The sequence below is a fragment of the Equus przewalskii genome, chromosome X, assembly GCF_037783145.1.
Source record: "Equus przewalskii isolate Varuska chromosome X, EquPr2, whole genome shotgun sequence".
NCBI lineage: Eukaryota > Metazoa > Chordata > Mammalia > Perissodactyla > Equidae > Equus > Equus przewalskii.
Window position 1 is genome coordinate 95,597,270 of NC_091863.1, and position 27,028 is coordinate 95,624,297.

At 40.9% G+C, this 27,028-nt stretch overlaps 1 protein-coding gene across 7 annotated transcripts in view; it reads left to right on the plus strand.

The window, feature by feature from the left end:
* LONRF3 (LON peptidase N-terminal domain and ring finger 3) overlaps positions 1 to 27,028 on the plus strand; it is a 152,949-nt gene that overhangs the window by 13,828 nt on the left and 112,093 nt on the right. For 6 of the 7 annotated variants that reach the window (XM_070606012.1, XM_070606007.1, XM_070606008.1 and 3 more), the window contains exon 6: positions 10,756 to 10,797. The gene's annotated coding sequence lies outside the window, so the exon portion shown is untranslated. Of the gene's footprint in view, positions 1 to 10,755; positions 10,798 to 18,608; positions 18,743 to 27,028 lie in introns of those variants that run through there. The other variant, XM_070606015.1, reaches the window with a different exon arrangement.

Below are 27,028 nucleotides of genomic sequence, written 5' to 3' on the forward strand. Positions count from 1 at the left end.
AGCTGATTTTGGCAGGTGATAAGCAGCTTATAAAAGGGCTTATTATTTGAGAAGAGCTTTGGCTGCCTGACTTTTAAGGTTGATTATTTATTTTGCATGTTGTATAACAGGAGCATTGGGCAACGCTCAGAAGAGGCCTTCTGGGTCAGAGAGTAAGGACTTCTCTGACCATCTTCTCCCAACAGAACCAGATTCTAGCTGCGGAGTAAGGGGCAAGCTTGGATACAGGGACCAGGCCATGGTTTTTGTATAGCTCCTAACCACGAGACAGGCTTCTCGTTACAGGTTGAATATGTCAAAATTCCTATCAAGTCCTGGCCCAGGAAAAATATGTATATGTGTATAATTTCTCAAACTTACACTGATAATGTGACTTGCCTTTGAAAGAAATGTTTTTAAAGTCATATTGTGGGTCATTTGCAATAAGCAGTCGTATATGGGGTCCCTGTCATCTTAATAAGTAGATGCTCTGAAAGGTAGGGCTTTCAGCTGGTTATAGTGAAAAATAGCCAAGAAGTCTTCCCTCCTTTGTGGAGAGTTCCAAGCTGAGGTTGTCGCCAGCCCTTCTGGTTCAAGCTTTAACGCATTGTGCCTTCTGTCTTATGCTCACCTTGCCAGCTCACCAAGACAGATCCAGATATCTTAGTGGCAGTGAATGAGTAAAGTTCCTCTTCCTCCTATTCTAAACCTTAAATTGGATTGAGTCAGGGCCCACAAGAAATTGAGATGGTCTTGATAGAGAAAACCTTAGTTGTGTCTCATTTTTCATTTTTTTCTTGTTTGGTTTTTATGGGAACCTGAATTTATGAGGAAGTTCTGTTTATAGAGGCTATAAGCCAGCATTTGTGTCCAGTGATGTTAGTAAAATGGGAAGTTTCAGGAGATGATAGGTGCCTAGGAAGAGATTTCATGAGCTATTAAACAAATTTTGGATGCTTTATGATGTTTTGAAGACTTGTATCTTGGGAGAGGTGGCTTTTACACTTGAGGTTACTGTTTTAAGAAGAACCATCCTCCCTCAGAGACAATGTTTTATTGAAGAAAGTCTTGGGAAACATGTGAAATCTGATTACCCTCATAGAATTTGTAAATGTGACCAGGTTAATTTCTTGCACTAAAGTCTCTGGTATTCTGGATGGGCCATTGCTTTGGCTCCTATATTAGTCAGGATAGGCTAGACTCTGATGCAGTAACAACACTGGTTTATTTGTTGCTCGCGTAAATAAAGTTTGATGCTGACTGATTGGCCCCCTCCTGTCTTGTAGCAATGCCATCTGTAACATGTGACCTCCAAACATACCATGGGCAAGAAAAAGACAGCTTGGAGCCCACATGGCCTAATTGCCTCATCCCAGAAGTGACACACATCACTTCTGCACACATTTCAGTGAGAGGAACTAACCGCTTCACCCCGATCTAACTGCAAGGGAGACTAGGATATGTAGAGGCATACCTGGTATCTTTGGTGGCTATTGACAGTCTCTGTTGCGTTCACTGGGTACTGACTGACCATTAACTTCCCATTCCACCCTCAGGGAATATATGAATGATGCTGATTTTCTAATTCTGTAACACACTGTACTGTGAACCCCAAACCACCTCTTCAGTCTGACAGAAGTGCTTGTTTTATCTAAGGAGAGGGGACAGGACAGGCAGTAACCACCTGTTTGTCAGTTACAGTCCTTTTCCTTTTTCTCCCTCATTACTCACCATAAAACACACATTCTCCCTTCTGCTTCTGTCCTAAGAGTCACACTCTTGTGAACATAAGAATTGTCCCCAGGTCAAACACCTTTGTCACTCTAGTCCCAGGTTCTAGGTCTGACTGGAGTTGCAGGAGTGTTTGATAAGAAAATGTGAGAGTTGTTTTTTATGAAATTGATCTTGCAAGATTGGGGCAGACTGTCCATGTCTGGAGTGGTCTTAGTGCCCCAGAGTTGATTCACTATAAATTAATTTACAGGGAACTCTCTGGCAAGACTGAGTGAGCAGAATTCCAGTGTCCATAGTATCATTTGGAGAGGAACTTACTCCCCTACCAAAGCTGAGTTCTCAACAGTTAAGGTGGTCCTTCTCCAGGAGAAGGGTGACCAGTGGAGCCATTTCCAGCTTTCTCACTAGAAGTGAAGCCCAAATTCCCAGAAGGGACTTGAGAGGTAAAAAGTGGTTGGCTGCACCTGACCTGACTCATAGTGTTTAACTGAACCATAACCACTAGAGTACACTAGAGTGTATGTATGTGTGTGGCTCTATATGTGTATATGTGTGTGTATGTGTATATATATATATAAATCCTGTGGTACTTGGTGACTTTGGTTGCCAAGCCCTTGCAACAATTTGCTTCATCATTGTTATTGTTTTCCCTTTGAATGTCGGGCATGAGCAAACTAAGGAAATAATTTACTCTTACTGCCTTTAGTGTCTTCCATAGGAAAGGAGTGGCTGGAGTCAGTGTAGATCAACCTAAGGAGTGCAAATCTGCTAGAATTGCGGCTCAGCTTCCTTGCCTCTGGCATATATACCCTTCTGAAGGGTAGGTCCTAAGTCAGACGTAAGTAAGTTATCCACAGAATGGCTGGTTGGCTGATTAGCTGGTTAGCTTAGAAGGGTGGGAGGAACAGAAATGTACGGAAGTAGGGGCTAGGAAGAGCTGTATTTGACTCCCCCCCACCTTGGTTTTATTGCTATACTCTGTGTGGATCTTATCATCTTGAATCTAGATGAGACTCACCCAAATGGTCAGTTCTTAAATATAAATCTCATCCCGTTATAGAATCACTGCCAAACTTACATTTGATTAGAAAATTTTTAAGACCCAGGTGCAGCATTCACTTCTGTTGGAGTTTACCATTTAAATTTATTTCACACATATAAGTATTATGTCTTTTATAATGTGTTCTTAATTGTTTCTCAATTATTCCAGATTGAACCACTTAAAAAATTTCTTTACATAATCTTTTAATTCTAGTTGGGAAAATGTTGTTTGACGGTTGCTGTTTACATTTCCCCTTTCTTTCCCAATGACAAACTTTCAGTTCTTCAATTTGGCTTTTTCCTGTCTTCTTCTTCCTATTTCATACCCCTGCTGTTGATTGCCACTTTCCTCACTAGGTTTCCTCCCCCTCACCAACATCAAATCCTAAGTTTTTTCCTCTTTTCACTATCTTTGGTTTGAGATGTTGTGTATGATTTCTAGTAAAAGGTTTTTTTTCCACTGAGGAAGATTCACCCTGAGCCAACATCCATTGCCAATCTTCATCTTTTTATATGTGAGCTGCCACCACAGCATGGCCACTGACAGACGAGTGGTATAGGTCCACACCTGGGAACTAAATCTACGCCAGTGAAGTGGAACATGTTGAACTTAACCACTAGGACACTGGGGCTGGTCCTAGTAAAATTTTTAAGTGATTGAAGATATTTAACTTTTAGCCAGTTAGAATCTCTCAGACTTCTGTGATCTTTTCAAGGACCTCAGAGTAATTCACCTTAAAAACTAAAATACTCTGTTGTAGTACTTTGTTTATCATCTCCAATATCTGGAAACTATGTAGGGGCAAGTTTTACTCCACCTATTTTAAGAATGGTCAAATCAAGGTTCAGAGATAAATAACTTTTCCATTACCATCATCCTGCTGGTTGTTTGATGTCCTGACCAAAATAATGAAATGATGGCCTGTGGATTTTGCGTTATCACCTCTATCCTGGGCTAAAAATGACAGTAGAACAGGCTAAAGGAGACTGCTGTACATTGTGTGGGTGTTAATGGTCTATCAGAGGCAAGATCTCTGGGGTTAGAGGTCCCCGGAAGGCCGGGACCCCAGCATCTAGGCAATCCCTCTTTTATATCCTGTGCATAGCTGGGCCTTTGGGGCCTGGTGCAGCTCTCCCAGCAGAACCCTGTGGTAGTCCTTGCCTAGAGAGGATGTGGACACAGTGGGGATTTAGCTGTCAATAATGTTATAGACAATAGAAATTTTCGAAGGTTGCTTCTTAAAGTAACAAGTGATGGCTGAGGGTGGGAGGGAGAATGACTTTCTCTGCACTTTATCAAATGAAGCAATGACTATGAAAGTGGTTTCTAAATTGTACAAATATAGAACATGTGATGGCTATTGCTAATACATTGTAAATTATGTGTTGCTTTTCTCCCAAGATTTTTAAGAAAGACCTTAAAAATCTTAAGTATTGCTGCAGTTAAGAAACTTCAAAATTCATCTTATTTAGCTTACTTTTGATTTGTGCATTTTTTGGCTTGAAGGTAGAGCCCATAGATTATCATTTTTCCCCAGCTTCATTGAGGTATAATTGGTATACAAAAAACTGTAAATAATTAATATATATAATTTGGTGAGTTTGGACATGTGGATGGACCTAAAGACATTCTGCTAAGTGAAATAAATCAATCACAGGAGGACAAATACTGCTTAATTCTTCTTATCTGAGGCATCTAAAATAGTCAAAGGGATAGAAGTAGACACTAGGGTGGTGGTTATCGGAATGCGGGGACAGGGACATGGCGGTTGTTGTTCAGTGAGCATAAAGTCAGAGTTATACAATACAAGATGAGTAAGTTCCAGAGATCTGCTGTTCAACATAGTCCTATAGTTAACAGTAAGGTATTGTAGACTTAAAAATTGATCAGTGCATTTTTTATGTCATTTTGTTTCCTTCCTGGTCTGCCTAAGCACGAGAGATCACCTTTTAAATTTCCTCAGCGCTTCACAGTTCTGGGAACAACGCAGAGATGCTCCTCTGTTGGAGGTTAGAGCAGATTCCCAAGCCAATGTGGCCCCTGCTTTGTCAGCACTTCATTTCTGAAAGAGGAGTCTGGCATGGCCTCATGTTTATTCTTAGTTATTCTTCCTAATTTTCTGTCACTCACAGCTGTCTGAGCCAGGGAGTTGGTGTGGGGACAGGGGATTTTGAGGCCTGGCCTGATCCCAGCAGATATTCAGTAGCACAACACTTAACCCTAGGCCAGGCTTCTGGCACCTTCTGTTCTCTGGAAATTCGCCCCAAACCTGGAAGGAAGAAATAGCTGCAAACTCCCTCAAACACACAGAGGTAGCACTAAAGCCACAAACTTTATTTCCCAGGCCTTTTCTAGTGCCTTGTTTATAACCTAGCTCTAAAGAGTTTTGTAATCTGGTTTCCTAGCCATACAGATTAGAAGCAACAGGAAGAGATGTTGGAGTGGGAGAGAGGGGGGAAGAAGCTCAGACAAACTGACAGGGGAAGTGCCTGCTGAAGGCCTGATATCCTGAAAAGAGACAGAAAAACAAAATAGCATAACATAATAAAGGATGTTGATTCTGATTACTCTGAGTTGGCTGGAAAAAGATTTGAGTGGGTTAAGAAATCTGGGAAGCATGTAACGTATACATGTATATTTCATGTCATCAAAAATACTGTTTGAAAGTTTTGGTGTTTAAAGGATAAGATTCCCTTATCTGTATAAATCCAGTTATTTCCAACTCTGCCATACCTCATCTAAACCAGAATTATGAGATATTTCCTGTAATGACAATATAGTGCTTTTTTAAGGATCTGAAGCCCTGAGAGGGGCTGAAACTAACACTCATTTTGTGAAAGTGATTCAGGAATTGAGTAAGAATGTGGCTTGAATGCTGCATTCATTCGTTCTCTGATTTGGTACTCATAGAGAGTCACATTTCAAACTTCACCGAGGCTCCTTCAACTGCCCGTTGGCTTTTTCTCACATTTCTTCAATTGGCTTAGGAGCCACCTGTGATCCTCTGTGGAAGCCTGAGCTGTGTGGGAATGCAGCTCAGGGCTTGGGGTCCCAAACAGGAAGTGACTTCAGTCCTCAGAGAAGTCACTGCCAGCTTGTCGCCTGGGTTCACTGTGTTGATGAACCAGCCCAGCCTATTTGTCACTACCTCTGAGTCAGAAGTCTGGGCAAGGCACAGAGGCTGGTGTGCAGATTCCGCTCTGGCAGCCAATCCTGTTCGCATGGCCATGAGCTTTCTGACCAGCTGCTGTGAACTGGCAGGCCTTGGGTGGGAGGATGCTGGTTGGTCCAGGGCTTTCTACTGCTGTCATATGCATCTGAATTACTTCCCTCCTTTTGCTGGTCGATTAATAGTTTGGCCACGTACCTCTGCCAGCAGGAAGCTCTGTTTTGTTCACTCCTCTCCCTTGGCCCCCTACTCCATGACACAGAGTATGATTGACTTGGCTCAAAGCAAAGAAGCGATGAGGCTGCAGAGCCCATAAAGCAGTCAGAAACATGTCTCACTTAGCCCTTGTAATTGTAATGCCATGGCTTGGCCTTTTGCCTCCCTTCCCTGTTCTGGCCGTTAACATGTTTCACCGAGGGATGCTTGCTAACTGGGAAATTTACCGCATCCACCTTCTTTGGGGATGATTCCTGTGGTGGTGGAACTACTAAATAGGGCACTAAAATGTGGTGGAACACTGGACTGGGAATCAGGAAAACTGGGTCCTGGTCCTGGATCAGCTGTGGACTGCTGTGTGATCTTAGACAGACCTCTTATTCATCTGCTGGGGGCGGGGCAATGGTTGCATTCGATGGTCTCTGAGGTCTAAGCGCTAAACCTTCCATTCTCTTTTCCTGGAATGTTTTTGTTCCTTTCTGAGAGTGTCTTTTCTTTTCCTCAGTATCCATGTCTCCCTTCACCTGAAATTCTCTTTTGGTAAAGCAGTTATTAATCTATTTCTTTTGAAAGCTGCCCTGGGAATATGGAAAGATTGTGTTAGATTTGCATAAGTTCTAGGAGTTTTGCTTTTGGAACTGACATGTAGAATTCAGGATTAATAGGGTTATTGTAGTCCCCTCTGGAATTTTAATCACTGAATCACAAGGAGATCAGATCAGCCCAGATAGCCGTCCATGACACAGTGACATTTGGAACTAGATATCTCAGCCTCAGTTTACTCTCTTGCAAGTGACTTGACTGGCTGCAGAAGGAATATGCTGTGTCATCACCTCTCATCCTTAGCACTGCCCAGAAAAAGCAGGGAGAGGCTAAAAAGGGTGTGGCAACAAATTTGGACAGGGACACCAGACAAGTGGCAGACTTTATTAACTGCCCACTGTTTGGTGACTGAGCCAGGCATTGTGAAGCAGGGAGACTAAGAAGACAGCTTTCTACAAACAAACCCTGCCTGTTCTTACTTTTGGGCCTACATCAAGTTGTTTCTCCAATTGGCACGCCCTCCTTCTCCTCGTAGCTTATTCAAAATCCTACCCATCCAGCAAGTTCCACCTCTTCCATTAAGTTCAGCAAACTTTTATTGCGAACCTCCCAATTTACCCAGCCCTATTTACAAAGGTACAAAGATGAATAAGGGCTAGTTCCTATCCTCAGGCTGACTGTTCTATATTGTCCTGCTTGGGTCTGCTGTTGCTTCATATATGTTGGTTTCTCCTCTCCAGCTAAAACTTAAGCTCCCTGAGGGCAAAGGCTGTGTTTTAGGGGGTCCCACAACCACTCAAAGTTGAGTGATTCACTAGAAGGACTCACAAGATACAACAGCAGGTTTTACTCACAGCTAAGGTTTATTACAGGAAAGGGTACAGAGAAAGGCAGTAGGACAAATATATTCATCACTCAGGCACAGGCTTCCGAGTCCTTCCCCATCCAGAGCCACACAGGAGTAGCTACCAGCAAACTACAGGGACACCTGTGAAATGTCTCAGCCCAGGAAAGTGTACAGAAGTTTCAGGGTCAGAGGCTTTTATGAGATGAAACTCAGGACTCCAACATCAAAACCAGGTACATCTTTAACCTTGTTAAACAATCCTGAGAAATCCTGATGAGCTGGTACAACAGGCCCCATTGCTCTGGACGTATGAAACATCATCATCAATCAAAGACATAAAGAACCTTGTGAGGGCCATATTCCCAGGGGTAGGTCTAGGGTCAATTATGATTCCAGGCTGCCCTGGAGACATGCAAGGACTGATCGACTAGACCTTCTGTGTTAACTCTTTCTTCCAAACTGTGTCTTACACATTTCATGTATCCTCTCAGAGTACTTAGCATGGAGTAACACAAGACCTGACCTCTCGTCTGAGCTTAAGACTTATATAAAATTTTGCTATCTACTTGCCATGTCCAGTCCCATAGATACTGGTACCTCAATGCAATACCTCAGTTTCAAAATCTGAACTCGAATTCTGCCCCCCTTACCCTTCTCTTCTCATCTCAGTAACTGTCAGCATCATTTACTCTATCGTTCAATCCCTCAAATCTGGGTGTTATCCTTGATTCTCCTCTTCCCCTCATCTCCCACAGCTGATCAGTTATTCCTGTTGATTCTAATTCTGAGGCATATCCCAAACATGACCATCTCTCATTCTTTTAACTACCCTGGTCTAAACCACTATCACCTTTCATCTGGATTACTTCCTTCTAAATGTTTCTATTTGTCTCCCCTTTGCCCTGTTCTCCACTCGCTACTCAGAGTGATCCTTCAAAATGTGAACTAGATTGTGTCACTCCCTGCTATTCACAACCTCCAATGGCTTCTCAACATACTTGGATTAAAAGTCAAACATTTTACTCCCCTGCTCACTCATCATGCTCTAGTCTCAGTCTCAGTGAGTGGGTCTGTTTACTCCTCATGTGATATTCCTTCTCCCAGGCCTGTTCTTCCCCTAACTCTTCAAATGCCTGGATCCTTCTCATCCTTTATGTTTACTTCCACTGTCAGCCCCTCATGCAGGTGATCTCCCACCGCCCTATCTAAGGTAGACTTGCCTCTCCTCTCATCTGAAATCATGATTATTTATTTGTTTATATATTTGTTGTCACTCAACACTGCCTAGAATGTAAGTCCGTGAGAGAAGACCCTTTTCTTTCTTTCCTTTTTTTTATTGAGTTAATGATAGGTTACAATCTTGTGAAATTTCAGTTGTACATTAATGTTTGTCGTTCGTGTTGTAGGTGCACCACTTCACCCTTTGTGCCCACCCCCCACCCCACCTTTCCCCTGGTATCCACTAAACTGTTCTTAGTCCATAATTTTAAATTCCTCATATGAGTGGAGTCATACACAGATTATCCTTCTCTCGCTGGCTTATTTCACTTAACATAATTCCCTCAAGGTCCATCCATGTTATTGCAAATGGAATGATTTTGTTCTGTTTTGCAGCTGAGTAGTATTCCATTGTATATATGTACCACATCTTCTTTATCCATTCGTCTGTTGATGGGCACTTAGGTTGCTTCCATGAGAAGACCCTTTTCTGTCTTATCCACAATGATATCCCCAGCACTTAGCACTTCGCCAGAATCAGAGTAGGCATTTAAGAAATACTTTTCGATGAATGTAGAACATAATAAATAGTCACTATTTGATTACTTAAAAGTGATGCACTTGTCTCTGCCCTTAAGGTTTACATTCTATTGAAGAGTTGAGTAGAAAAAGGTAAGATATACAGAAATCTTTTCTGTGCTTTCCGCTACCCAACATAGGACATGTCAGCATTCTGGACAGAAAAAACCAACAAGCAATGGAGAGGCCACATCAAGCAGCTAGAATCTCTGCAGCCCAGTGTTCTGTTTGATGGGCTTCTAGGGGCTGTTCAAAGGGAGATACCAGCAGCCTGGAAATTCCAAATGGAAGGCAATGATCATGGGCAGTTGATGCCTTCTCCAGGGTGGTGACAGTGGTGTTTTTGCCAGAGCAGCACCAACGGTATGCTTGCACTGTGCTTCTGGCTTCTTCAGAGCCTGCCTGGCTTTATGGGTCTCAAGAGATCCTGTGGAGTGTCTAATATTGTTTAATAAATTTCCTTTCTGCTTAAACTCATAAGAGTAGATTCTGTAGTTTGCAACTAAGAACTCTGACCTATCTAATAGGTCGTGAAAAAGAAAAGATTGAAAATCAGAATCCTGACTTGTAACTGACTTGTAAGCTTGAATGAAAAATGTTAAAACTATACTGACATTAGTGACAGCACTTCAAAACTGAACCAACACATGTAACTATATCAAAGTGATATGTTAAGTTTGAGGCAGAGTAATTTATTTACTCATATGACTGGGGAAATTGTATATGTTTTTATGTGTCTGTAAATCACCATTTAAAAAAAGATGAGCATTTAGGGGCTGGCCCCGTGGCCAAGTGGTTAAGTTTGCGTGCTCCGCTGCAGACGACCCAGTGTTTCGTTGGTTTGAATCCTGGGCACGGACATGGCACTGCTCATAGGGCTACGCTGAGGCAGCGTCCCGCATGCCGCAACTGGAAGGGCCCACAACGGAGAATATACAACTATGTACCGGGGGGCTTTGGGGAGAAAAAGGAAAAAGATAAAATTTCAAAAAAAAAAAGATGAGCATTTGCTTTTTGAAGTTATATGCTATTATAATCCACTGTAATTTTTATTACAAGTATATCAGTTACTAAGTGAAAGAGACTTAAAATATTTTAAAAAGACAAAACTAAACTGTAATGTTTAAGGTTGCAACTTGGATGATAAAACTATAAAGAAAAGCAAGGAAGGAATTACCATAAAAGTTAGCAGAGTGGTTAATTTTAGGATTGGGATGGGGTACGTGTCAGGCTTCTGAGGTAGCTGGCGAAGTTCTATTTCTTGACCTAGATGATAATAAAAAAATATTTACTTTATAATACTCTATTAAGATATGCAGTGTTCTATATGTCATATTTTGCAATTAAAAATGGTTAAAAAATAAATGTATCAATTACTCAAATGTGAATTATTTTTATGCAAATGTCCGCTGTGTGTTTTCATTTCAGGATCCCTCAAGACTTTGTTATGGATTTTGTCTCTGGGAACATGTGAGTTCTTGTATAAGTTTAAGAGAGTTAGCTTAAGATGTGTATTGTCCCTTAATAATCAAAGTCATACAAATGGAAACAAAATACCATTTTTCCCTATCAAATTGGCAGAGACTGTAAAAAAAATGTTGTTACTCAGTGTTGGTGAAAGTATGAAGATATGGGTACTTATGTGCCCTGCTGGCGGAAATGTAAATGAGCACAACCTTTCTAGAAAGCCATTTTGCAGTCTGTAACAAGGGCCTAAAAATGTTCATGCTCTTTTACCCAGTACACTCAATTCTAGGAAATTTATGTTAAGGAAATGATCAGAGATGTACAAGAAGGTACATGTGCAAGGATGCTCCTGGCAGAAGTTTTGTAATAGTGAAATCTTGGAAAGAACATCAATGTCTAACACTAGGGAAAGAGTACCATCACGAGATGAAATATTACACAGCCATCAATATGGATGGTTTTGAATATAGGCACATAGAATAATGACAATGATGGCCAACATTTATTGGTTTGCCAGGGACTCCTATTTGTCAGGGACTACTAAACATCCTTACATAAATTATATAAATTCTCTCATCCTTGCAACAACACTTTAAGGTGAGGACTATGATTATTCTCATATTGTGGATAAAAAAACTGAGGTTCAGAAAGGTTATGTAACTTGCTCAAGGTCACGCTGTAAGTAAACAATAGAGCCAGGGCTTGAATCTAGGCCTCAGTACTCTGGATTTACATAAAGGCTGTTAATATTAATCTTTAAGTGATGGGATTATAGTGATTTTTATTTTCTACTTTATATTTTCCTTTATGCTCTTAATTTTATACAGTAACCGCTTATCAATTTATAATCAGAAAAAAATAGTAGCTCCTCTCAGATATTCCTGGCACATAGAGATACTCCTGGTGGAAGTGTCCAGGAATGAGGGTAGAGCCAAGGGTCTTGAGGCAGGAAATACTAAACAGTTTCCTTGGGCTTGGCTTCCCTTGCTCCATGACTAGTCCAGATTTTTCCTAAGAACACTGCCGCCTAACTACAGACTGGAAAAACAGCTGCCTTGATCTGGGTTCCTTGTTTCTGTACAAGTAGAATCTTGCTGAAGAAGGGAATGGCATATGGGCAGTGACAAAGGACAGGAACTGTCTGCTTTCTGAATTTCCTACTAAAATTCCCTACCTAAATATCTGTGTTTCACACTGCTTGCCTCATAGCCAGGCATTATGCAACAAGAGTTCTGCTTTGGCACCTCTTGTGTGTTTCTCTACCACCTCTGCCTCCATACCAGGGGTCAGGTAGCCACCTTCTGGCTCGGATTGGGCAGCAACCTTGGTTAGTCCAGGAGAACTTGTGGCTCCCTGTGGGTCATCATAGCTTTGTACTGTTTCCATAAGTATATGAGCTACTCTGCCTTCCACCTGATGACCAATCTTTTCCCCAAACTTGGATCTTTTGAGGGAAGATGTGGCAAGAAAATGCAGCAGACTCAGTGTGACTTCTTTTCTAGGCCTGGGAAAACTTATTCAATATTCCTGCCTTACTAAGAACAAATCAGTATATGAAAGAAAGACACTCAGGGAGTTTGTCCCAAGGTTAACTGAGAGCCCTGGAAATGAAACCTAGCTCTCCTGCTTCCTAGGCCTCTCCGTGCTGTCTATATTTAGCCAAGCTGCCCCCAGCCTTGTCCACCTTGTCTGAAAGCCAAAGTAGGCACACAGTTTGCTCATAAACATTCCTTTGCTTGCCAGCTCATGCCAGCCAACCATTTAGATGTTGGTTTTAAAATGCGAGCCTCCCCTTGCACCCAGCTCCTAGGGCCTGCAGGGAATAAACACCAAGGGATCAACAGCCCGAGTTTTTCCCAAAGCCAAGTGACCTCAGCCGAACGCCTTAAAATGAAAGGCGTGTCTCTTACTGCTTCATCTTGGCAGGGCTCAGTGAATGACTCCCTCTCAGACCCACTGTTCTGGTCACAGTTCTTTGAGTCTGTTGACCTACTTTCTCCCCTTCAGAGAGAAGAGACCAATAAATATCTCCAGTGAGTACTCTTGCTTTCAGGAACGTTGATTCTGTCTTCTGGCCCCTAGTCCTTTCCATGCTCTGTTGTCACTCTGCTATAACCACTTCAAGCATAACTGAACCAGAATCCTGAATGTTGCTTACTGTCCCCATTTTACAGCTGTACTTTCAGAGGTCGTATGGCACACACATCACAGGGGCGGGGCAGAGCCCCTCCAGCCTTCCTTTCCCTGCTGCAGCTCCTTGTTAAGTGGCATGAGCTGGACTGAAGTTGCTTCTGCATGATAGTCTTTTGGGAATCAGCAGGGTGTCTCTGATTTTGGCCACTCTATACCGTGTGACTGACAGCATTATGGTCTCAGAGACATGCAGCTTGAGACCCCAGACTTGACTATTTAATACGTCTTTCTTGTGGGCCTCCAAGAAGAGTCTTAGGTGGCTCAACTCTTAAGTCACCTTGACAGGCAGAATCCCTCTTTGGGCAGTGTGTACAAGTAATTCTCAAATACTTACGTTGAGATTTGCTGTGGCAAATCTATCATTTTAGGCTGTCTTTACCCTTCTCAGTCTGCATGTTGTCGCCCACGTCCTCTAGTCATCAGCCAGAATCAGCTTGGAAAATTTATACTCATTTTAATGTCAGCCTGAGAAAAGTGAATTAGTGGAATAAATCTGCTGGGGTCCGGAGGTAAGATGTGGATGGGTCATATAATGCATTCCAGAGTGCCTTTTGGATTAGTGACTGGCTTTAATAACCTGCCATGTCTGTTCTCCATGACCTTGGGTAATTGAGGGTACCTTATTTAGCTCTCCTATCCCTGGGTGCTTTGTCTCCTTTCTTCTCCACTCGTCCCTGTGTGCAGAGCAGATTATAACTTGCCTGCCTTCTAGCATCCTATTAAATTTCATTTACATTGAATAGCATGGGATTTTAAAACGGTTCCAGGTCCTTTTCACCAGCTTCAAAATCATATTGGAGTCATAATGGCCACAAGAGGCTGCACCTCAGCAGCCAGCTGGGCCATGGTTAGGGTGAGCTCTCCCTCTGGAGAGCTGAGCAGGTAGGAGGTGATGAAACAGGGTGTGGCTGCACACAGCAGTCAGGGATCTTTACTTCTGGGAGATCTTTCATACTTGTGGCTGTAAAGTGTCTGTTCCCCACCCAATCATCTAGGTTGGAGGCAGGATGAGAATGAATAACAACAGGACCTGTGCATTCCCAGAACTAGAGAAGGGAGGGGGCAATTGGGATGGGGCATGAGGATGAATTGCAGGCAGTGGATAGAAAGGGTGATACTGCTGAGGAGATGAATGATGGAGAGGACAATAATGAAAGTTATTACCTTAACATATGCCTCAAAGTTTCCCCGAGAGTCTGAAGAGAGAAGATCCAGACTGGCAGACTGAAGAGAAGGGTACAGCACTTGGAAGAAGCTTGTCAAGCCTGCCCTGTCATAGAGAGCACACTCTAGCGTGGCCCTGTCCTATAAAACTTTCTGCGATGAGGGAAATATTCTTTGTCTGTGCTCGCTAATATGGTAGTCATTAGCCACATGTGGCTTTTGAGCATTTGAAATGTGGCTAGTGTGACTGAGGAACTGAGTTTTAAATTGTATTTAATTTTAATCAATTTAAATTTGCCTAGCCACATGTGTCCGATGGGGGCAGCTGAGCTCTAGAGTCACAGTTGACACAGGCACGTGGAGGCGGTCTCCTCCGCTGGTTTAAAGCACAGACTCTGCACTCAGGCAGTCCTGGCATAAATCCTGCTGTGCCTTTTACTGACTCTGCAACCTTGGACAAGTTCCCTAATCTCTTTGAGCCTGTTTTCCCATCTGTAAGATGGAGATCATAACAGTACCTACATCACAGAGGGCTGTTAAAAAGATTCAATGAGATAATCCATGTGAAACTTGTAACAAAGTGCCTGGCATCTATGGAGCTCTCAGTAAATGGTTGCTGTTATGATGCTTTGATGTGAAGATGTTATGATGTTTAGTCCTATCTTACTTTCCTGTACTTTGGCCCTAGTCACTGAACACCAGTAAATCAACCTACCTTGCTAGTGCCTAGAGGTGTGAGGATAATGACATTTGCCCTTATTGACTCGCTTGAGCTCCATAGCAAAGGATCTGTTATTTGATTTTGCAACTTTATTGTGTCTGAGCTCTGAACGAAATGAGATTTTAAAATGAAAGAAAAGATGAAATAGTCAAGGTCAGAATCATGAAAAGATCACATGCCCACATTCCCAATTTCTCATTCATTGAACAAACATTTACTGACTCTTTACTGAGAAACTAGTGATTACAAGCATAGACTCTGGAGCTAGACTACCTGGGCTTGTATCCACTACTTAGTAGCTGTGTGACCAGGCAAGTTTCTTAACTTCTCTGTCCCTATTTCCTTATTTGTCAGTTGGGTACAATAATAGTACCTACTTCATAGGGTTGTTGTAAAGATTAAATGAATCAATACATGTAAAGCACAGAATTGCTTGGCACTGATAAGCACTTGATAAATATTGGCTGATGTGATTACCATATGCTAGACACTATATTAGGTGCTAGAAAAACAAAGTTAAATAAGTACCATCCCTGCCCTCAGTAAGCTTATAGGCTAGTAGAGGGAGAAGGATACATGAATATCTAAGTACAATAAGGTGTTATAGACAGTAAAGATAGAAGCATGCACAAGATACTGAGGTGACATGAAGAAAGAAGAGATCAAGTTGGCTTGGTTGGAGGGCAATCTGGAAACTTTTCATAGAGCTGGAGAACACGTGGTGGGGGGCTGCATTGCAGGTACATGTTTGGAGACAGAAACAAGGATGATGAGTCCATAGAACTAAAGGCAACTGATAAATTGGTATGTCTAGGATGTAAGAGAGAAGGAGTAAGAGGAAGATAAGATTGAAAAAGTCAGCAGGAAGCAGATCCTGAAAGACCTTATAAATTAGATTTAAGAATTTGTACTTTATCTTGAACAATGAGAAACCGTAAAAGGGTTTTAAGTAGGGAAGTTACTAAGATCAAGGCATTTTAGAAGGACCCCACTGGCAGCAGTCAGGGGCAAGACTGGAGGCAGAGATCCCAGTTAAGAGACTATTGTAATAATCCAGGTATGAGACCACTGGTGAGATTGATGAACTAAGGTAACTGTCATGGGGATGGAAAGGTTGGGAATGGTACTGGAGATGTAGGAAGAGATCCAATCGACTGATGAATAAGTGATAGAGAATACGGAAGGAGAACCAGTTTTGGAGAGTAAATCTATGGAGTCATTTTGGGACATGTTGATAATATGTAAGATAGTTTGATAGTGGTTCTGGAATTCATGGAAGAAAGAGGTTAGGACCGGAGATACAAATGTGGGAGACATTAGAAGTCTGCGTGAGGCACCCTTTTTTCCTCAATTCTCCACTTTCTTCTTAGGCTATCTATTCCTAAGACTTTAAATACTGTCTTTATGCTGATGAATTTCAATTTCCAAGCTTCCATCTCTAGCCCTGACCACCTCACTGAGGTCTAGACTTCTATAACCAGCCATCTACTTAGGATCTCCAGTTGGATGACTAAAACACATCTCAAATTTAACATGTCCAAAACTCACTTCTTGAAGCACTCTCTACCCTGACTTGCTCCTCCCCTCGTCTTCTAGTCTCAGCAAATGGCACCCACCATCTGTCTAGTTATGTAAGCTAAAAACCAGGGAGTCAAACACTTTGGTTTTTCCTTCAAGTTGCTTTTGTGGGCATTCCTTCCTCTGCCCATCCCTTAGTATCTCATTTTCTCTTCAGGCTCTCCTTGAAGTGATCCTAAGACCATACATTTCCCATGGCTTCAACAACCTCCATCCATATCCTGACTCATTCATTCAACAAATATTCATTGAATACCTACTAGGTACTGTGCTGAGTGCTAGAGATTCAGCAGGAACAAGGCAAATAGAGTCGTCACTCTCATGGAGCTTACATTCGAGTGGTGAGGAAGACATAATAAACTAGCAAACCAATAAATGAAACGTAATTTCAGATGACAGTAAGTTCTAGGGAGGAAAAACAAGGTGATGTGATGAGACACTAACCAGGGTTGGGGCATACTTAGTTGGGATGACCAGGGAAGGCCTCTCTGAGGAGCTGACATTGGAGCTGAGATGTGCATGACGGGAGAAAGAGCGTTTTAGGCAAGTGCAAAAACCCTCAAGAGGGAACACATTATACCTGGGAGCATAGCAGACAAGGAGAACAGGATGGGATAATATCAGAGATTTAGGCAGGGACTCTATCTTGTGGGGTCAAAGTCAAGAGCTTAGATGTTATACAAGTAATTGGAAGGTTTTGAAGCTAGAGACTGATCTGACCTGATTTACATCTTTAAAAGTTGGCTCTGGCTGCCATGTGGAGAATGCCCTCTCTAAGCAGGCAGACCGGGGAGGAGGCTGTTGCAGTGATCTAGGAGAGATGATAGTGGCTTCTATGATGGTGGAGGCCAAGGACATGGAGAGAAGCAGAGAGATATGAATATGTTTATTGGAGATAGAACTGGCGGAATTTGCCGGATGAGGGCTGGGAGATGAGGGAGAGGAAAGAATCAAGGGTACCAGCACCGTACCTGTAGGCGCTCAATGAATACTTGTTGAATGCATGAGTCAGGATGTGGATGGAGGTTGTTGCAGCCATGGGAAATGTGTTGTCTCAGGATCACTTCAAGAAGAGCCTGAAAAGTAAAATGAGATTCTAAAGGGATGGGCAGAGGAAGGAATGCCCACAAAAGCAACTTGAAAGAACAACTAGAGTGGTAGGAGGAGAAACAGAAAGGAGGAGAAGCAGAAGGCTATCCCACTTCCCTCTCCCAGAGTAACCAATGGTAACAGATGGGTGCGTATCCTTCCAAATCATCTTCTATATATTTACATACATTCACAAATGTTTATATAACATACATATGTAGTTTTGATTTTTATATGCATTATTCTATCACTTACTTTAAAAAAACAGCTTTATTGAGCTATAATTCGTATGCCACACAATTCACACATTTAAAGTGTACAATTCAGTGGTTTTTTAGTATATTCACAGATATGTGTGACCACCACCATAGTCAATTTTTAGAACATTTTCATCACCTCAAAAAGAAACCTTGTACCCTTTAGCTATCGCTTCCTTATCCCCCAAACCCTAAATAACCACTAATCTTTCTGTCTCTGCAGATTTGTCTATTCTGCACTTTTATATAAATGGAAGCATATAATTAAGTGGTCTTTTGTGACTGGCTTATTTCACTTAGCACAATGTTTTCGAGGTTCATCCATGTTGTAGCATGAATCAGAACCTCATTCTTTTTTGTTGCTGAATAATATTCCACTGTATGCATAGACCACATTTTGTTTATCCATTCATCAGTTGGTGGATGTTGGATTGTTTCTACTTTTTGGCTATTATGAATAATATTGTTATGAACATTAAATTACAGGTTTTTTGGTGGGCATATATTTTTATGTCTCTTGAGTATATACCTAGGAGTAGAATTGCTGGGTCATGTGGTAACTCTATGTTTGACATTTTGAGGAATGCCAGACTGTTTTCCAAAGTGTCTGCACCATTTTACATTCCCACCAGCAGCCTATGTGGGTTCCAATTTCTACACATCTTCACCAACACTTGTTAGCTTCTATCTTTTTGATTATAGCCATACTAGGGGGTATGATATCACTTGATTTTTTATTTAATATGCCTTGAATATTTTTCCATGTTGGCACGTATAGATTTCTTGCACATTTAACTGCTGTGTAATATTCCACAGAGACTCTGCTTTTCAAGATGATTCTCTCTCTACCATTGTGTTGGTTCCTCCTCCTGGGCTCAGCAGCCTGGAAATAGAAACAGCAGTGGTGGCTGATTGTCTTGATCCAGACTTGGAAGTTGTGTGGCAGGTAAGGCCAAAGGATAAGGTGAAGAATGGTGTTGATGGTAATGCTGAGAGAGTCCTGGAAGTGAGTTATCAACCCTGGTGCATATCAATCCTGTGTAAGTGACAGTGACAAAGAGCTGGAGTGGATGGTATAGTATAGCGGCTGGAAGCCTCAAAGCAGGAGTTTTGCATGACAGTGGAAGGATAGTTGTTTGTTTTGTTTTGCATTTACCCATTTCCTCTGTTGAATTTTTCTTTCCCTTTTTTTTAGATTGCATCATTCACTGCTTTGCCTTCTTGGATGACTCAGAACATAATATAACCTTGTTTTGTGACTCAGAGAGGCCATTATGACCATCTGCTTTTGCCTTGGACCTCTGAGGCATGTAGGAATATGTCTTTCTCTATTAAATGGATTTCTTTGCTTTTGAAATTCTATCTCCTTCACCTTCCAGCTTTACTCTTTTTGGTGTCAGAGGCTGAGATCAGTGTATTCTAGGTTCTTCTAATGTGCAGTTGTTTGACCAAAGATTGACTCCGTGCATCTCCTGTGAAGTTCATGAGTTTTGTGATAGCAATTTTACATGCTGTTTATAGATGCTTTTTTCATCTTCTAGGTTTGTGATTATATTATGGCAGAAGTTATGAGAAATCTGGTCTCCAGAGAAGTGTTGGTGCTTCTGTAATTTGTTATAAACTATTTTTGGCAAGCTAGTTCTCTAGCATTGAAGAATTTAATGAATAAGTTTGTATTCACTTTATCCACAATCATTTTTTTTATTGTGGTCATAATAGCTTATCACATAGTGAGATTTCAGTTGTACATTATTATTTGTCATATACCGTATAAGTATGCCCCTTCACCCCTTGTACCCACCCTCCACCCCTCTTCCCCCGGTAACCACTGATTTGTTCTCTTTGTCTGTAAGTTTGTTTATAGTCCACATATGAGTGAAATCATATGGTGTTTGTCTTTCTCTGTCTGACTTATTTCGCTTAACATGATGCCCTCAAGGGCCATCCATGTGGTTGTGAATGGGATGATTTCGTCTTTTTTATGGCTGAGTAGTATTCCATTGTATATATATATATATATATATATATATATACACACACACGTATATATATATATATACACACACGTATATATATATATATATATATATATATATATATATATATATATATATATACATACACACACATACCACATCTTCTTTATCCAATCATCAGTCAAGGGGCACTTGGGTTGCTTCCACGTCTTGGCTATTGTGAATAATGCTGCAATGCACATAGGGGTGCATAAGTCTCTTTGAATTGTTGATTTCAAGTTCTTTGGGTAGATACCCAGTAATGAGATAGCTAGGTCATATGATATTGCCATTTTTAACTTTTTGAGAAATCTCCATACTGTTTTCCACAGTGGCTATACCAGTTTGCATTTCCACCAGCAGTGGATGAGGGATCCCTTTTCTCCACATCCTCTCCAACATTTGTTGTTTTTTGTTTTGGTGATTATAGCCATTCTGACAGGTATAGGATAATACCTAAGTGTAGTTTTGGTTTCTATTTCCCTGATGATTAGTGATGTTGAGCATCTTTTCATGTGCCTATTGGCCATCTGTATATCTTCTTTGGAAAAATGTCTGTTCATATCTTCTGCCCACTTTTTGATTGGGTTGTTTGTTTTTTTGTAGTTCATTTGTGTGAGTTCTTTATATATTATGGAGATTAACCCCTTGTTGGATATATGATTTGTAAATATTTTCTCCGAGTTGGTGGGTTGTTTTTTCATTTTGATCATGTTTTCCGTTGCCTTCCAGAAGCTCTTTAGTCTGATGAAGTCTCACTTGTTTATTTTTTCTTTTGTTTCCCTTGTCTGAGTAGACATGGTATTCAAAAAGATCCTTTTAAGTCTGATGTCAAAGAGTGTACTGCCTATATTCTCTTCCAGAAGTTTTATGGTTTCAGGTCTTACCTTTAAGTCTTTGGTCCATTTTGAGTCTATTTTTGTGCATGGGGAAAGATAATGGTCTACTTTCATTTTTTCGCATGTGGCTGTCCAATTATCCCAGCACCATTTATTGAAGAGGCTTTCCTTTCTTCATTGTATGTTCTTGGCTCCTTTGTAGAAGATTAGCTGTCCATAGATGTGTAGTTTTATTTTTGGACTTTCAATTCGGTTCCATTGATCTTTGTGTCTGTTCTTGCACCAGTACCATACTGTGTTGATTACTATAGCTTTTTAATATATTTTGACGTCAGGAATTGCAATTCCACCAGCTTTGTTCTTGTTTCCTAGGATTGCTTTGGCTATTCGGGGTCTTTTATCCACAATCTTTTTAATGGTAGAGACCTTTGGACTTTGTCCAATACAGTAGCCACTAGCTACATGTGGTTTTTAAAATTTAAATATAAATTAATTGAGTAAAACAAATAAAAAATTCAGTTCCTTAGTAGTACTAGCCACATTTCAAGTTCTCAGTAGTCACATGTGGGTAGTGGCTACCATATTGGAGAGTGCAGATATAGAATATTTTTGTCATCACAGAAAATTCTATTGGACAGCAGTGGTCTAGACTTTGAGCCAATATCCTCTCAGGTTCTACCTTTCCAGTCTGGAGTCTCATGTCTTTAGCATGTCCTTGTGCAGCAGCCATGCTCCTACTACTTACAATACCCCCTGACGTCCTCCCCTTGATCATGTTACTTGCTCTCTGTCAGTGTATTAGTTTCATGTTGCTGCTATAACAAGTTACCACAAACTTCATGGTGTAAAACAACACAATTTATTATCTTATAGTTATGGAGGTCAGAAGTCTCAAGTCAGCCGTTTTCCAGCTTCTAGAGGCCACCTGAATTCCTTGGCTCATGGCCCCTTTCTCCATCTTCAAAGCAAGCAAGTAGCATCTTCAAATCTCTCGCTCACTCTCTGACCTCTGCTTCCATAGTCACATTGCCTTCTCTGACTCCTACCCTCCTGCCTCTCTCTTGTATGGACTGTGTAATTAGATTAGGCTACATCTCAGTAGCCTTAACTTAATCACACCTGCAAAGTCCCTTTTACAGTGTAAGGTAACATTTTCATAGATCCCAAGAATTGGGACATGGATATCTTTGGGGGATCATGATTCAGCCTACTGTAACAAGCAGTCTTCTCCAGTGGCATCTTGTTTTCCTTGAGGACCAGTGCTGCACATGTATGCTGCACACTGATATCCCAAGGTTTTATAGAAAAGGAGGAGAATATTTTAAAATCTTATTTTCTGCCTCCATCCTGTCTGGAAATACCAAAATTTAGTTGTTCTGACGCCTAAAAATATGATCCTGTGAGTATAGTGGCATAGTGGCATAGGATATCTTACAGGCAAAATAGATCCACAGCAAACTCAGTGTCCCATCAGAGTGTTTGCCCCACTGTAACACAGTTACTATTTCAGGGCTGATCTCTGCCAGCCTTTCTTCTCAAAAACAAATGAACAAAAAACACACAAACAAAACCCAAAAAACTGGGGGCTTGATGTATTAACCAAAGCAAAGCCTTCTGAGCTTCTCTTTGTTCAGGAATGGGTGGCAGATGAAAACCTGAGTCATTCTTAGGAGAAGCAGCAGAAACCAATGCAAAATTGGTCTACTTCCAGCCTGGACAAGATAGCATAGACTCATTTCTCCCTGCTTCTCCCAGCTAATTATAACTATAAATCCTAGAAATAATTCAAGAGGCAACCAAGGGAGAATTCTGAATGGTGTAAAGAGGAAGGCAGAATGGTTAGAAACCCCGGGACTGGAGGAAAACTATAGTAGCAGGATGCCTTATGACTCCCTATCCAACAGAAGAAGGTGACCCAGGCCCAGCATTTCCCAACCCCCAACTTAGCAACAGATGGTGGCTCAGATAGGTTCCTTCTTCCTCTGGATTAAGTGGGAGTTTTGCCAACAACACTAGGTGAGCATGGCAACTCTAGCAAAGGGAATCTAGCAGGGAGCCCCACTGACAATAAGCAAGCAGAAGAAGTGCTTTCCTTTCCCGCTAGGCCAGAGACTCCCTACCCTACCTCAAGAGAGTGTGCAACCAGGGCACCATCAAGGGGAAATCCCATCACAACAAGTAGTCTGGCTCAGGAAGCCTCTGTGTCCCCATGGTCTTGAGGGTCTGTGAGAGATACCAGAACGTTATACAGCACTGGCAAGGGGGGTTCCACCAGAACAAGCAAAGCCAGGGAAGATTCGTTGTTTCCAGAGACTAGGGGCTCACTTCCTCCACCTAGAGGCATCAAGCGACCCAGCTTGGTGAAGCATCTTCTGCTCCCTTAGGCAGCCCCAGCAGGGACCAGTGGGGGCCCAATCAGCACCACATTAACCCAGCAGACCAAAATAGCACCACAGAGGCTCTGAAAAGTAAATCGTCATTGAAATCACAGCCTACAAAAGTAGGCCGGGACCTGTGTGCTAAACCTAAACAAAGTGACTGCCTGCTAAACTAAATGATTTAAATAGTGTGCTAACATAGTAGCCAAAATGTCCAGAATACAATGAAAAATCACGCATCATACCAAGAACCAGGAAATCACAACTTGAATGAGAAAAGACAGTCAACCAACTGACGTCAATACTGAGATGAATCAGATGTTAGAATTATCTGACAAGGATTTTACTGCAGCCATCACAAAAATGCTTCAATAGCAATTGTAAAGTCTCTTGAAGCAAATGAAAAAATAGAAAATCTGAGTGCAGAAATACAACTTAAAAAAAGAATGAAACTGAAGTTATAGAACTGAAAAATAAAGTAACAGAAATTAAAAAGAATAACTTGCTGAATAGGCTAAATGGTGTAGTGGAGATAACAGATAGAATCAGTGAACCTGAGGGTAAATTAATAGAATTTACTCAATCTGATCAGCAGAGAGAAAGTAGACTGAAAAGAAATAGAGCCTCAGAGACCTGTGGGAAATAACAAAAGATCCAACATTGTATCATCTGAGTCCCAGAAGGATACCAAAACATTTGACAAAATTCAACATTTAGTCAAGACAAAAACTATTAATACACTAGGAATGGAGAGGAACTTCCTTAACCTCATAAAGAACATCTACAAAAAACTTACACAGCTAATGTTATACTTAATGTGAAAGACTGAATGCTTTCCCTCTTAAGATTGGAACAAGGCAAGCATATCTGCTCTTATCACTTCTGTTCAACATTGTACTGGAAGTTCCAGCCAGCATAACAAGGCAAGAAAACGAAATAAAAGATATACAGACTGGAAAGGATCAAGTAAAACTGCCTATTTGCAGAAAGCTTGTTGTCTACATAAAAAATCAGAGAAAAATCTAAAACAAAACCTGTGCTAAAACTAATGATTGAATTCAGCAAAGGCATATGATAAAAGATCAACATACAACAATAAAGCACGTTTCTATATACTAACAATGTGGAAATCTAAGTAAAAAACAATAAAAATACTTTGGTATAAACTTAACAAAACATGTACAGGATCTGTATGCTGAAAATTACAAAACACTGATGAAAACTCAAAGAAGACATTAATAATTTGAGAAACTTACTGTGTTCATGGATTGAAAGACTCAACATAGTAAAGATGTCAGTTTTCCCCAAATTGATCTATAAGTTACTGAAATCCCTATGAAAATCCCAGCAAGGATTTTTGTAGATATACGTAGGCTTACTGTAAAATTTATGTGCAAAGGCAAAGGACCTAGAGTAGTTAAAATGACATTTATAAAGAATAAACTGAGGAGAATCAGTTTTCCTGATGTGAAGGCTTACTATTTAGCTACAGTAATCAAGACAGTGTGGTAATAGTGGAGGGTAGCCAAATAGATCAATGGAATAGAGTAGAGAACCCAGAAATAAACCCACACAAATTTGTTCAACTGATTTTTGGAAAGGTGTCAAACAGATTCAGTGGAGGAAGGATAGCCTTTTCAACAAATAGTGCAGGAGCAATTGACATACATAGGCAAAAAAAGTGAACTTTAACCTAAACATCACATCTTATAAAAAAATTAACTCAAAATGGATCACAGACTTAAAGTATAAAACTATAAAACTTGTGGGAAAAAAACAAGAGAAAATCATCATGATCTACGGCTCAGCAAAGAGTTTTCAGGCTTAACACCGTAAGTGTGATCTGTAAAAGGAAAAATCTATTAATTACACTTCATCAAAATTAAAAAAGTTTTGCTCTATGAGAGATCCAATTAAGACAAGCTACAGACTGGAAAAAATATTTGCAAACTACGTGTCTGACAAAGGATTTGTATTTAGAATATATAAAGAACACAAACAGCCCAACTAGAAAATGCACAAAAGATATGAACATTTTACTAAAGAGGATATACAGATGACAAATAATACATGAAAAAATGTTCAGCATTATTAGCTATCAGGAAAATACAAATCAAAACTACAATGAAATATCACTATGCACCTGTCAGAATGGCTAAAATAAAAATTACTAACCCATGCTGTGGTAGGCGTCCCACATATAAAGTAGAGGAAGATGGGCATGGATGTTAGCTCAGGGGCAGGCTTCCTCAGTGAAAAGAGGAGGATTGGCAGCAGTTAGCTCAGGGCTAATCTTCCTCAAAAAAAAACCACATTATTGACAACACCAAATGCTGGTGAGGATGTGAAGAAATTGGATGTCTCATGCGTTCTTCGACAGGTTAATGGTTAAATAAACTCTAGTACATCCATGCCATGGAATACTACTCAGCAATAAAAAGAAATGGGGTATCGGCTCACACAATAACTTGAATGAATTTCCTGTGAATTTTGCTGAGTGAGAAAAAGCCAATCTTAAAAGGTTACATACGATATGATTATTTATAGAATACTTTTGAAATGATAAAAAATATCGAGATGGGGAACAGGGTAGTGTGTCCCAGGGGTCAGAGAATGGGCAGATAGGAGGTGGGTGTGGCTGCAAAGGGTAGCAGGAAGGATCCTTGTGGTGATAGTACAATTCTGTATTGTGTTGGTGGATACATGAACCTACGTGTGATAAAAGTGCATAGAACTAGGGCCGGCCCTGTGGCCTACTGGTTAGGTTGGCATGCTCCACTTTGGTGTCCTGGATTTGGTTCCCAGGCACGGACCTACACCACTCTTTGGTGGCCATGCTGTGGTGGTGACCCACATACAAAACAGAGGAAGATTGGCACAGATGTTAGCTCGGGGTGAATCTTCCTCACCAAAAAGGAAAAAAAAAAACTGCATAGAACTAAATACACAGACACAAACAAATGATTACAAGTAAAGCTTGGGAAATCTGTACAAGATTGATGGGTTGTCACAATGTCAATATCTTGGTTGTGATATTAACTACAGTTTTACAAGATGTTACCATGAAGGGAAACTGGGTAAAGAGTACACAGTATCTCACTGTATTATTTCTTAGAATTGCATGTGACTCTACAATTATCTGAAAATAAAAAGTTTAATTAAAAAAAAGATAAAGACAAAAAATTGGAGCCTTGAACATTTTGCCAGAAGCTGGACTAAGGAACCTGGCTCATTGTGCAGGCTGGCTACCAGATTGGATAGTTATACAAAACAGTGACTTCCAAAACCTGTGTATGCAGCACCTTAGGGGCCTCTAATAATTCAAAGAGGTATTGATTGTTCCCCTTCTGCAAATTCTCAGTAACCAAATTTAATTGAAAATCACTTTCATGAAAAGCAAGCATTTGCTATATGTCTTCATATCAGAGGGCAGCACTAGGAAATCAAAATAGGGTATCTCAACCTGTCCCCACCCTAGCTCATCCAAAATAGGAATCACTGGCCTGATCATTGTTCGTGGAGCCAACATATGAGGCCTAAATGGGCCTGTTAACCCTGTATAGTGAAAAGCTTCTACCGCTACCCTAGTCAATCAGTCAGCTGGCTCTGACCACAAGAGAAACCATGAGGGGGAATGAGAGGCTGTGGGATGATTGGCTACAAACTCCATTCCATTGCTAGGCCAAGGCCTCCAAACATATGCTCTACCTTCTTCTTAGATTCAGCACCTTCCTTAGGGGGAGATCAGAGGCTTTTCGAAGTCTTCTCCCCAAAGCCCTTTTCCTGCCTGTTCTTCAGCCCTGCAGCACCCTGGACTTATCACTTGATTTTTTTAGAGGGTAAACTTGATTTTTGCAGAGGAGTAAATAATGGGAAAAGTACATTTCCCCTTAATTTTAGTTTTTAAATAAATATATAGAAACGTTGACTTATTGGTATACAGTTCTGTGAATTTTAATACACGTATAGATTCATGTAATCACCACTGCAATCAGGACAC